Here is a 14434-nt window from a genome sequence, read left to right as displayed (position 1 = left end):
ACGTGTTGAAGAGGTATTAGTGAAGTATTGAGATTATGCTGATGATTATTGGAGTTTTGGTGGATAAGAGGTAAAGTAAGTGAGGAGCATATTTTTTTTTGTTGGTCCATATGGAACAAGGAGGATGAAGATGGCAGACTAGAACACTCAAGTAGAAGGAAGATTGTCTACACACACACTTTGTCAAATCACTAAGCAGTATATACTTTTTTTTGAGAGAGGAAGCATGTGCATATCTTGGCTCACTGACAGTTGTTCAGCAACCGTACATTTTGATCTGGCTTGGCAAACATTGGTCTTGACATGATGACTATGACGTTGACTTAACTATTATTGACTGTTATACATTGCTGCCACTACTACTTGGTACACATGATGAACATCAAATCTTGGACAGAGTTACATTTACACAGTTAACACTATTCAATTACACAGTAGTACTTAATGTGGATGAAAGATGAGTGAGTGTGTTTTGTGTGTTTTCCTTTCCTAATCCTACCCACCTATCTCCTAAATATTATTTTATTTGTTGGTAGTGGCTTGCACTGACACCCATAAATATTATAGGTTTACTGGTATTTGTGTATTGTAATAGTTAATAGGACAATTATCTGATATCATTTGTGTGTTTGTTATGATTTGTATGTTTAGTGTAAAAGCATTGTATGTGTATTCAAACTATTGTTCATGCCTGAACTGTCTGATTAGTGATGGTGCTGCACTTTTCGACATGATGTGTGACATTTAGTCATGTTTAATTTCTGCTGATGAACTGTGTGATCAGTGATTGTAAAAATTATGGACTGTTACTTGTACCTTTTCTACATGATTGGTGCCACTAGGACATGTTTAATTTCTGCTTATAAACTCTGATGAACAGTGTGATCAGTGATACTGAATTTTATGGAACTGCTTCTGCTGAGAAATGTGACTTGTTGCTGTGTGTACCTGCTCAACATTGCTGGGTACCACTGATGGACTGCTTCTACTGAAATGATGTTGCTTCTTGCTGTCTGCAACTGGTCAACATTATTGGGTGCCACTGATGGACTGCTTCTACTGAAATGGTGTTACTTGTTGATGTCTGCACCTGCTTAACATTGCTGGGTGCCACTGATGGACTGTTTCTACTGAAAAGATGTCACCTGTTGCTGTCTGCACCTGCTCAACATTGCTGGGTGCCACTGATGGACTGATTCTACTGAAAAGATGTCACCTGTTGATGTCTGCACCTGCTCAACATTGCTGGTGCCACTAATGGAACTGCTTATACTGAAATGGTGTTACTTGTTGATGTCTGCACCTGCTCAACATTGCTGGGTGCCACTGATGGACTGCTTCTACTGAAATGATGTCACTTGTTGCTGTGTGCACCTGCTCAACATTGCTGGTGCCACTAATGGAACTGCTTCTACTGAAATGGTGTTACTTGTTGATGTCTGCACCTGCTCATCATTGCTGGGTGCCACTGATGGACTGTTTCTACTAAAAAAAATGTCACTTGTTGGTTTTGCACCTGTTGACCATTGCTGGGTGCTACTGCTGGAACTGTCAACTGCTTATTCTTGAGCTATGGAAAGCGTTTATGTGAATATTTGTATAAACTGATTTTTGTGAATTACTGTTAGTGAAAAATTATGAGACTCTTACTTGCACATATTCGTCATTGCTGACGCTATTGATTGAACTGTTTAACCACATAATACTTGTGTAAACTATTATGTAAAGTCACATGTATGAAAGAATTCGTATTGCTTACTGTATTCTATATAATAGGTTATTGAAAGGTCAGTGCAAAGCCAAAATTTTATCTAGTTATATGATATTTACGTATTAATATTATCTTTTATTTTTGTCTGTATTTTTTTTGACGAATTTGGTGGTATTTTCACCACCAATGCTGGCAAAAATACCATCAAATTCTAGCCCGTGGAGGAAGGGCATATGAAAGGTGGCTACACTGAGCCACAGCGCCAGAGATCGCTAGAGAGCATTGTTCCGCCGCCTCCACTGGCAGTGATTATTGAGATGTCGTAGTGGGCAGTGCTTGTCCAGGACTCGTAGTAGTTAGTTCGTGTTCAGATGTGCTAGTAGGGAGTGCTTGCTGAGATGTGATACAGAAAAGTTCTTGTTGAGATGTGGTAATAGCGAGTCGGTGTGGAGATATATTTTAATGATTAGAGTGATTTTGGTCAATATATGAAGGTAACGAAACTTGATTTATTTTTCATTATTTCCATGTTTTAAATAATGCGTCATTACAGGTTCAGTCAACAAAGCATCTGGCTTGTGTTCTTGGATTAGAGTGTAATTCTGGTTCTCTTGAGTAATTATGGTATTTTTATTTTCTTTAATTAATTCAGTATAAATGATATTTAAAATTTCTTGTGTTTTTGAAGAAGAACCGTGCCAGATGCGTACGTTGAGTCATACTTCCACACACAGAACAGTTATACTTGTGCTTTGGTTTCGTAGGTTTTATAGTTGCTGGGGACTTAATTAATTAATTGCGTTAATGAAAATTTCCATTTCATTCTTTGTTGTTGTTGCTATGCAGTCAGATTGCGTACAAAAATAGTCAGGGCCAACCGTTTACAAGACTTCGTAATCGGACAGACAGCTACTGAAGCAAAAAATTAAAATTATTTGCATTTTATTTTAATTAAGCCCCCATGCACCATGCCTCACTCAATATGAAAAACGTATGTTTTGGGGGTGTCCGGGTACTTTTGATCACATAATGTATGTAAGCGGAGCAGAGAAGGATGGAGGATCATACTAGCAAAGATATGGGCTGCAGATGGGGAAATCCATAGAGATAAGCGACTTTGACTAAGGTCAGACTATTATTACCCAGAGCCTGTGAACGAGTATCTCGAAAACGGCGAAGCTGGTCGAATGTCCACGTGCTACCATTGTGAACATCTACGGAAGTGAATCTAGCACTAGGCGCTAAGTGCTAAATGGTTGGACGCCCACGACTTTTCATAGACGGCTGGTCCCGGCAGAGGTTCGAGTCCTCCCTCGGGCAGGGGTGTGTGTGTTTGTCCTTAGGATTATTTAGGTTAAGTAGTGTGTAAGCTTAGGGACTGATGACCTTAGCAGTTAAGTCCCATAAGATTTCACACACATTTGAATATTTTTTTGAACTTTTCACAGAACGTGGTGTTCGGAGGGTTGTCTGCTCTTCATTGTAGGATAGATGGTGATCTGTGGCATTTCTGCCGAAAGAGTACAATGCTGGTGTTTCGGAGCACACCGTTCATCGTACATTGTTGAACATGGAGCACCGCAACAGACGACCCCTAACTGTTCACATTTTGACCCAACGACAAATAATTCTTAAGGCATCGACGGCTTCAGAGTTCGTCTTCTCGAAGTTTTTCTTTTGCAGTACATTCCGCAATCTTTTTGTTATGAGTCGCTTCATCGGTTTCCCGATATTCTTTTGCTTAGTGCTTCCGGCTTCTCTTAAGCGTGAGCCACCAATAGCCGAAAATTCTACAATGCAATCTGTCGATCTGCAGAGCTCGATGAAGGCATGGTGGTTATTCCTGAAACGGCCGAATCTGTAGTTGTTTCCAGATCTCTCCCACACACCCCCGTGGCCAGGAAAACCCAGAGATGAGGCTTACGCCACCAATCTAACACCGGCAACGTTCATACAAAGGCAGCAAACCTCTTTGCCTACCTGAAAACTACAAGGGTTGGCCATTCTGTAAGACTACCGCTGATTCTCTGCAGCAGACTAAACCATCGTACAGCAAAATGAAACTCACCCACATTCATTCACTCACGCATGCCAAAGAGTTTTGGAATAGGTGAACAAGGGATAAACATATTATGGAATCATAGTCGTGAGTTAGGTTTCACATTAAAACATGGAAGACTTATAATGGCGTTATGGATTCATTTGCAAGTCTGAAAAGAACCAACGTAACAGCCATATAATGCTTGCAAATCGTAGAAGGGAATAGGCAACGGCTAGATTGAATCATTGCTGTCTTCTCTGGTACGAAATTTAGCAACGAAAACATCCGAGTTGTTCTGTAGAATGCAAAGTGCACTGGAAAGCAAATAAAATGATAAGAAAGGGGACTATAGGACCGTTTCACCATATACTACAATTCTGCATGCTAAGCAGCGCGCAACCTGTCACGTTTGAGCGACTGTCTCCGCGCGAACATTCTTGGAATAATTGTTAGAATTCCGGTAGGCATGAAAGCGGCATGACTGGTAAAATTACAAGTTAATATTATTTTTCACTATTCGGTAGCGAAGGAACTTGAAGAATTCAGCATTATTTGGAAAATATTATTTCAGCGTGTGGAAGCATTGTGAGAATTTTAGCATTATCAGCTACTGAATGCCAGAACTTTATCTTTCAAGGGGGCTCAGGGTGACTCGTTATATTACTCACGCGTGTAGAGTTATCCCTGCAGTGCAGTTTTCCACTGCAGTGAACATTGACTAACGTCGCTTCTCCAGTGTATAGTCTCTACTGCTGCTGTGCCCTGTGTGCATTTTGAGCCTCAGGACTGATTGAAAACGCCGAACATGGGACATCAACAGTTATCGACTGCAGAGGACAACTGCACCACATGATTACGTGAGGACTTCAGCAGAATTTCGCCGAAGTGAAGTGAATTCGGAATCTTTCAGAACTCTGATTTCAGTCGTGGTGGATAACGCGAGGTTTCCTTCAGTACCCCGCTTTGCTCTCCGGTCGTATTATTACAGCTTTTTGCTTTGGGAGAAGTGATCTCCACTGAAACAGAATGTGTTATTTAAAGAAAGCGGAGAATAGGACAGGGCTGCCAACAAAGTTGTCCGCTATTTACGAGACGGGCACAGCAGTGCGACTACTTAGCGACAGACGGTTGTTGTGAGAAAAAAACATCCTGCGAAGCGAGCGCCGGACATAATGGGGCACTCGCCACAGCCTCCGAAAGGAAACTTTTATAAATGTACTTATATTGAAGGATTCGGGTAGAGTCGGAATGTTTGTAAAAACACCACAGTACTATAAAAATCATATCAAATACAGTTTTATACCAAGACGAGGGATCACCCACGAATGTACACACACATGTGCGAAGGTAAATTCAAAGTAGCAGTACCAGTATTGATCTTGGAGTCAACTGAGTGATGACTTATCTCTGATAAAGGAGTTGTCCTTCAGGTCTCAGTTGGTACATAGTACATACGTTCGCGTCGCTCGCAAATAGTAATCGAGATGAGCAGCCTTAATTGGTTGGGCATAAGACGTTAGTGTACGCAGTGTCGGGCAAAGAGACACGATCAATGTTTCACATATGCTGACTTTTGTGTAATTTGTAAGAAATGTTGTGATTTTCAATGACGTTGAACTGCCATCACCACCGGATGCGAGGCAGAATAACAATGTTTTCTACACGTTCCAGTCACATGAATGTGACCACCGCCTGTATTCGACGTTCACGTGCAATGACGACTCACACACGGCAGGTGGCAGCACTAGCAGAGGAGGGTCAATAAAGCTTGTCAAGGAGGACGCGGAAAATAGTGCAGTCGTTGTCGTAATACGGAAACAGAGCGATTTATCTGACGTCTAAAATGGCGTGGTCATTGTCTTTTGGGTGGAAGCATTTCCGAAATGGCTAATTTTTTTAAATTTCGCGTATCTCCGTGGTTAAAATATATCGTACTGTACATGGCAAGATAGGGCTATCCAAATCCGACACCAAGACAAATGTGGTGCAGCAGAGGCCTTAGATAACTAGGGTGAACGGCAGCTGCGGAGGTATGTACGGGCCATTAGACGTGCAACTGTTGAGGAGCTGACCGTCCAGATGGACCAACGGGCTACCAACAGTGTCTCCTCAACGACCGTTCATCGAACGTTGCAGCGTATCGACTTCCTCAGTAGGCGCTTGGTTCATACACTCATGCCAACTGCTGTTCTTCGGCGAGGAAGGCTGGAATTTGCACGCCAGTAGCGCAGCTGGACGTCCACTTGTGACGAAGCGAGCTGGGATATTTTTACTTCCTCTCTTGTTTTGCCATCTGCCTCCTTAAAATTCATTTTTTCATTTGTGACTAATTACCATTAACGTACATGAGTATAATCTGCATTTTCATAAAAGAGAAAGGTTGGCCCTCAGTTTTAATGAATATAACACAAGATATCATTTTTTGCATAGTTTTAGGTATGTAACTGATTTTCTAATTTATTTCGACTATTCCTAGTTAGTATCTTTTGTTATAGGCTGAAATCAGTAATTGTTTCGTAGCTTAAATTCTGTTGTTGACTTATAAACGAATTCTGTACTAATTACAAACATTTGGAGGAACAACTAATGGTATTCTTAAGGGGAGGTTTACTATCTTTTGATTCAAAAAATCGATTTTTTTAAATTGCATTTTTGTTTCCATAAAAGTGTTTAGAATCCACTCCTCAAACGGTTTTTCCGAATACGGAACGGAAATGTTTGTTATTCGCGGCTGAACAAAAAAATGCACCGGTGGAAATCGGCCTTTTACACGCACCAGTTTTTTTTCTTTCGGAGGACGAATTGCCGGCCGAAGTGGCCGAGCGGTTCTAGGCGCTTCAGTCTGGAACCGCGCGACCACTACGGTCGCAGGTTCGAATCCTGCCTCGGGCATGGATGTGTGTGATGTCCTTAGGTTAGTTAAGTTTAAGTAGTTCTAAGTTCTGGGGGACCGATGACCTAAGATTAAGTCCCATAGCGCTCAGAGCCATTTGAACCATTTTTGAGGACGAGTTATTGTACCGCTGCTTGGGAGGAAACACACAAAATTCAAATACGTGTGTTTGGAAGTTAGCCCCCAAGCATTTGCATTCTGGTGCGAAGACTGTGGAGATTGCGACGCCGACCGTGGTGGTCTAGCGGTTTTAGGCGCTTCAGTCCGGAACCGCGCGACTGCTACGGTCGCAGGTTCGAATCCTGCCTCGGGCATGGATGTGAGTGATGTCTTTAGGTTAGTTAGGTTTCGGTACTAAGTTCTAGGGCACTGATGACCTCAGATATTAAGTCCCATGGCACTCAGAGCCATTCGAACCATTTTGAGATTGCGACTTTCCTGGCAGTGAGCAGCTTCAGCGAAGGGTATTCAGCAATTCTGAAGACCATGACATCGATGTACGTCACCCTGGGACTCTATACGACGCAGTTCGCGAAGCATTCGGACGACCACCGTATTCAAGCTGCTGAAAACCGCTTGTCACCGGCCGTACGAGCGGCTCTGGAGCAGCGCAGGATGGCCCACATCGAGCAGAACGCCCTCTATGAGGAAGAGGAAGGACTAGTTTATGGACCAGGAATAGCAGATCGAAAGTAAGTTCCATAATATTGCATTTATATGTAGGCAAAACTTCCAAACGCGTTTTTATCGAAATGGCTTTTTTTTTTTATCGCGCCGTATGGTAACTTCAAATCTACTGAACCGACTGGCATGATTCTTTGTTTGCGACGAAGCTAACTAAATTGTCTGGGAGTTATACCACTTTTATACCGATCCATCAACTATAAATATTTTTAATTGGCCGACGAAGTGGAAAAATCGATGAAAAAACCCTATTTCTTCAAATCGCCACCATTTTGTTTCCTATGGTCCAAATAACTTAAGCGAGGAACAACTAAAGAATCTTGCAGACGAGCCGGCTGACCTGACACATGCCGCGCGTGGAGGTGTACATCGAAATTTTGCTTCGTTCCGATGGCACTTCTGCCTTTGCTCTTCGACATTTCCGGTCGAAAAAATTCCAGTTTGTAGAGGAAATATCAATAAATATTTTGAGCAAATTTGTCATTGATATCTATAGCACGTCCCGAGAAAAAAATTCTCAAAGAACATGGTTCTTTCGGGTCAAAGATAGTAAACCTCCCCTTAAAGGATCTATTTGGCTCTATTCCAAAACATGTTCGCAAATCCAGCCCTTAATTAATTCCAAAGTAATTGACAGTTTTGTCGAATGTATTGTTTGTGTAGTGATATCTGTTAATTTCATCATTTAAACTCATCATTTAAACTCATCATTTAAACAAATAATTCGGCCTAACCCTCGTAGTAGAAGAAACTATTAAAAAGAACGAATATTTCGATGTATTCATTTAATTTAATGAGTGATGTCTTAATTGTAATTCATGTAACTTAAACATCAAACAGTGTGTAGTTTTAGTACCTATAATTGTGCGGATATATAAAGGCCCGATTTTTGGTCCGGAGACAGTCAGTCCACGGCCAAGTTTCAGACTAGAAACCTGTGCTGGTTAGAACAACCACAATGGAACTTAACCATGAAATAAGTGTTACACCAATAGGTCGTGTGTTAAAGCACTGACAGTGTATGTTCCAATTTATCTGAAAGACTGTGAAATGTGTGGTTATTTTTTTACTGCTCGTAGATGTTCAACTGTAAACTATTGTAGCACTATGTGAATGCTTGCCTGCAACCTAATAATGAGCCTTATCGAAAATTAAACAATATTGCACTGGCCATATAACTGTGTATTATTGGGGGGGGGGGGGCGGGGGGGGGGGGCTGTGAACAGTGAAAGTAAAGAATTGTGAAACACAACTGAGTACATGTCAGCTACATCTTTTACAGTAGTCAGTACGGCACTTCCACCCCTATTTTTTCAACCAGTATCACAACGCAATACGTCGATACTGAGGACCATCAACGAAGAATTAAACCAGGCGAACGTCACACACTGATTGGGGATAGGCGACCCTTTCTTCTGAATCACGTTTTATGCTCCAATACACAAGCAAAAGCAACACAGAACAGGCGAAGTAAATCTGATAAACTTGCTTTGAGTATTTCACTACATGATGGGCTCTTGCATGACAGCATAGATTCGCAAACCACAACAAATAATTACAAGTTAAACACGTGAATTTTATAAAATCTTAAGCATATGTGGTGTTTTCTCTAAATTTTTCTACCGTAACCACTGCTGGAAACGAAACAAAACAATTATGCTGACCGATAGTTTACAGGATGTTATGTGAGTGCTTGACAACTCTTGCAAAAAAAAAAAAATAAATAAATAAACTTGTGCCAGTATGCTCAATGGACACCTGACTTGATCTTACTTGTCAGTTCTGAGAAATGTTGCAAGCAAAATAAACACCTTTTTATTACTGTCATGACACGGTGATCTGCAGTTATCTTCGCTATGTGAATGACGAGGTATCTGCATTTTCCTGAACAATCAAGAACTTCATTTCTTGAAAGTACCACACGGTGTTTTCATATACATCTTCTAGCCCACTTCCTTTTCAGTTGTTTACGGAAGTTTGTTCGGACCAAACTGGATTCCTCTTGGTCTTGGCAGGAACTGAAGTGTATTGCACAATACTATCCCTCACGCACAATGCAGGGTGTCTCAGGAGGAGTTGTCAATATTCAAAGATATGAGAAGAACGAGCATACGAAGCAGACAAAAAAGGTCTAGTAAACATTGCTCTAAAATGCGTACCTTAAGAACTATGAACACTTCTTCATCGTCGATACTGTGAAACAAATCTCAAATCTCTTGTACTGCAAGATCTTTGCTTTGCATATTTTGAGAGATGATAGTATGGAGCAAAAAAAGACAAAATGGTCTAATAAACATGGGCTTTAAAATGTATTGCTTAAGACCAGTATAAGAGATGTGTTTCACAGTAGTGACGATGAATAGTGCTGAAGCTCCTAATGTGTGCACTTTAGAGTCCATGTGTTCTTGATTTTTGTAGCCCATACTACCACCTCTCAGAATATGGGAAGCAAAGAGCTTGAAGTAGAAAAAATTTATTTCACAGTATCGAAGATGAAGTGCTCATAGCTCTTAAGGTATGCATTTGAGAGCTCATATTTACTAGACTTTACTGCTTCGAATGATCGTTCCTGTCATATCCCTGAATAGTGACAATTCCTCCTGGGACACTCTGTATGTTGAACGAGTCACTATTTTCAACTCTCTGCAGTCCTTCAGTACATTGCGATAACCTTCAAGACCAGTCTCATATGGTCAATTTTAAACGTACTGTATTCTTTACCTACATAAAGAAAAATGTAAATGTTCGTTTGATCAAAATCGTAAGGTCTTCACCGATTGTTCTGAAATTTTGACACAACGTTGTATTCGAAAGCGAGCGTGTTCTTGTACACCTACTGGAGCGCCATATGAGGGGAACCTCATTCTCGTTTGTCCAAAATGTTAAATCTCCGTGCCGGCCGTGTGGCCGAACGGTTCTAGGCGCTTCAGTCTGGAACCGCGCGACCGCTACGGTCGCAGGTTCGAATCCTGCCTCGAGCATGGATGTGTGTGATGCCCTTAGGTTAGTTAGGTTTAAGTAGTTCTGAGTTCTAGGGGACTGATGGCCATCTAAGCAGACAGCCACAGCCACACGAGGTCAGGAACTGTTAATTGTGCAATGAATATTGTGTGTCTGACAGCCCATTGACAGACTCTGAGCCTAACTGACCACACACGGTCGCACCAACAGACGGTTCATCTGATTCGTTGACATATCAACTAGCTTCTTTTTCTCCTGTGTGAACGCTTATGGACAAGGAAGCCCTGGTGTTACCGTCACTTGCGCCATCTCCTGGTAACACATTAGCAGTGTTGCTAAAGGTGTTAAAACTCAGTGGCTACAACCAACATTCACGGCCTTGCGGTTACGGTACGTGCAACGCTCCACAAGAACCAACCTTCCCGGCCTTGCGAGTTACGTGCAACGATCTGCAAGAGTGACTGGCGGCGGCCAGAGGTGGAGAATTACGGAGGTGACAGGAGGCTGCCCCGGGGCGTGCCTCGGCGGCGTGCCGTGGGAACAGCCTGGGGTCAGGGGTCAGGGCGTGGCGGCTCCGTGTTGTGCTGCGCAACCGCCGGCCCAACTCGGCTGAAATGGAACGTTAGCCACTCGCGGGCACACTGCTTCTCTTCTGTCATAACCTTGTGAAAGGCTTACCTACGCAATGGAACACGAGACACTTTCTACTCCTGAAGTTATCGACATTCTTGCGATACCGAATTCGGTTTTATAAAAAGTATTCTGCATCACTGGGCACTTACACTGGTGTCCAAAATTGAAGCAACGGATTGCTATTTCCTCATCTCGTGTAGAATTCTCAATACAGGGTGGTCCATTGATACATCTATATCTACATCTACATTTATACTCCGCAAGACACCCAACGGTGTGTGGCGGAGGGCACTTTACGTGATACTGTCATTACCTCCCTTTCCTGTTCCAGTCGCGCATGGTTCGCGGGAAGAACGACTGCCGGAAAGCTTCTGTGCGCGCTCGAATCACTCTAATTTTACATTCGTGATCTCCTCGGAAGGTATAAGTAGGGGGAAGCAATATATTCGACACCTCATCCAGAAATGCACCATCTCAAAACCTGGACAGCAAGCTACACCGCGATGAAGAGCACCTCTCTTGCAGAGTCTGCCACTTGAGTTTGCTAAACATCTCCGTAACGCTATCACGCTTACCAAATAACCCTGCGACGAAACGAGCCGCTCTTCTTTGGATCTTCTCTGTCTCCTCTGTCACCCGACCTGGTACGGATCTCACACTGATGAGCAATACTCAAGTACAGGTCCAACGAGTGTTTTGTAAGCCACCTCCTTTGTTGATGGCCTACATTTTCTAAGCACTCTCCCAATGAATCTCAACCTGGTACCCGCCTTACCAACAATTAATTTTATGTGATCATTCCACTTCAAATCGTTCCGTACGTATACTCCCAGATATTTTACAGAAGTAACTGCTACCAGTGTTTGTTCCGCTATCATATAATCATACAATAACGGATCCTTCTTTCTATGTATTCGCAATAAATTACATTTGTCTATGTTAAGGGTCAGTTGCCACTCCCTGCACCAAGTGCCTATCCGCTGCAGATCTTCCTGCATTTCGCTGCAATTTTCTAATGCTTCAACTTCTCTGTATACTACAGCATCATACGCGAAAAGGCGCATGGAACTTTCGACACTATCTAACACTCCACTGTGGCACGGCAGAGATTACTTTACCGTCGGTAGACGTCTCTCCATTGAGAACAACATGCTGTGTTCTGTTTGCTAAAAACTCTTCAATCCAGCCACACAGCTGGTCTGATATTCCGTAGGCTTTTACTTTGTTTATCAGGCGACAGCGCGGAACTGTATCAAACGCCTTCCGGAAGTCAAGGAAAATGCCACCTACCTGGGAGCCTGTATCTGATATTTCCTGGGTCTCATGAACAAATAAATCGAGTTGAGTCTCAAACGATCGCTGTTTCCGGAATCCATGTTGATTCCTACAGAGTAGATTGGTTGGTTGTTTGGGGGAAGAGACCAAACAGCGAGGTTATCGGTCTCATAGGGTTAGGGAAGGAAGTCGGCCGTGCCCTTTCAAAGGAACCATCCCGGCATTTGCCTGGAGCGATTTAGGGAAATCACGGAAAACCTAAATCAGGATGGCCGGACGCGGGATTGAACCGTCGTCCTTCCGAATGCGAGTCCAGTGTGTACAGAGTAGATTCTGGGTTTCCAGAAATGACATGATACGCGAGCAAAAAACAGGTTTTAAAATTCTACAGCAGATCGATGTCAAAGATATAGGCACCGTAGTGATGGGGCCAAATATCTCACGAAATAAGCATCAAACGAAAAAACTACAAAGAACGAAACTCGTCTAGCTTGAAGGGGGAAACCAGATGGCGGTATGGTTGGCCCGCTAGATGGCGCTGCCGTAGGTCAAACGGATATCAACTGCGTTTTTTTAAAATAGGAACCCCCATTTTTTATTACATATTAGTGTAGTACGTAAAGAAATATGAATGTTTTAGTTGGATTACTTTTTTCGCTTTGTGGTAGTTGGCGCTGTAATAGTCACAAACGTATAAGTACGTGGTATCACGTAACATTCGGCCAGTGCGGACGGTATTTGCTTCGTGATACATTACCCCTGTTAAAATGGACCGTTTACCAATTTACCGTTTACCCATTTCATCAATGGCAATCTAAATGGTGCAATGTATGCTGATTTCCTACGTAACGTTCTACCGATGTTACTGCAAGATGTTTCACTGCATGACAGAATGGCGATGTACTTCCAACATGATGGATGTCCGGCACATAACTCGCGTGCGGTTGAAGCGGTATTGAATAGCATATTTCATGACAGGTGGATTCGTCGTCGAAGCACCATATCGTGGCCCGCACGTTCACCGAATCTGATGTCCCCGGATTTCTTTCTGTGGGGAAAGGTGAGGTATATTTCCTATCGTGATCCACCGACGACGCCTGACAACATGCGTCAGCGCATTGTCAATGCGTGTGCGAACATTACGGAAGGCGAACTACTCGCTGTTGAGAGGAATGTCGTTACACGTATTGCTAAATGCATTGAGGTTGACGGACATCATTTTGAGCATTTATTGCATTGATGTGGTATTTACAGGTAATGACGCTGTAGCAGCATGCGTTCTCAGAAATGATAAGTTCACAAAGGTACATGTATCACATTGGAACAACCGAAATAAAATGTTCAAACGTACCTACGTTGTGTATTTTAATTTAAAAAACCTACCTGTTACCAACTGTTTGCCTAAAATTATGAGCCATATGTTTGTGACTATTATAGCGCCATCTACCACAAAGCGAAAAAAGTGGTCCAACTAAAACATTCACATTTCTTTACGTACTACACGAATATGTAATAAAAATGGGGGTTCCTATTTAAAAACAAACGCAGATGATATCCGTTTGACCTATGGCAGCGCCATCTAGTAGGCCAACCATAGCGTCTTCTGGTTTCCCCTTTCAAGCTAGACAATTTCCGTTCTTTGTAGTTTTTTCGTTTGACGCTTATTTCGTGAGATATTTGGCCCGGTCACGATCAATGGACCACCCTGTATAATCATAGAAACTGTCAACAGATGTCCGTACAATCGTGTTGTGCACCGAAGATGGCGTTCCGATCAGCGGACAACCACGCCAGCAATGACGGCAGGACACCTTTCAAGCGAGGTAGGGTAGTCCTACATTCACAATCGCTGTGTATACAATCACAGACGGTGCAGTAAGGTACAGAGAAGACACCTAGACACTATCTGCTGTGGAGGGCAATAGGAAGAATGGAAGCAAGAGAGTCGCAAACTGATGTGGCCTGGCCCGATGGCTCAGTATGAATTTCCGGTTTTTTTTTCCCTCGGTTGAAGTGACAGTTTATATAGACCGAACCTGTATTCCGGAGACCAGGAATGGCCGACCATGTGCGACATCAGAAAGAGTATACCGTTATTTGGCTGCCAGGGCGCGACATTGCCGCCTTAGTACTGTCCTGCAACTTGCGTCTGACCTCGCAGCATACCCTGGACGTGTCGTATCGATGCAAGCGGTGTACAGAAGGCTTCACCAGAGTAGCCTTTATTATTGGAGCT

The sequence above is a fragment of the Schistocerca nitens genome, chromosome 2, assembly GCF_023898315.1.
Source record: "Schistocerca nitens isolate TAMUIC-IGC-003100 chromosome 2, iqSchNite1.1, whole genome shotgun sequence".
Classification (NCBI taxonomy): Eukaryota; Metazoa; Arthropoda; class Insecta; order Orthoptera; family Acrididae; genus Schistocerca; species Schistocerca nitens.
The sequence above is the reverse complement of the archived record's forward strand: the minus strand, read 5'-3'. Positions refer to the sequence as shown.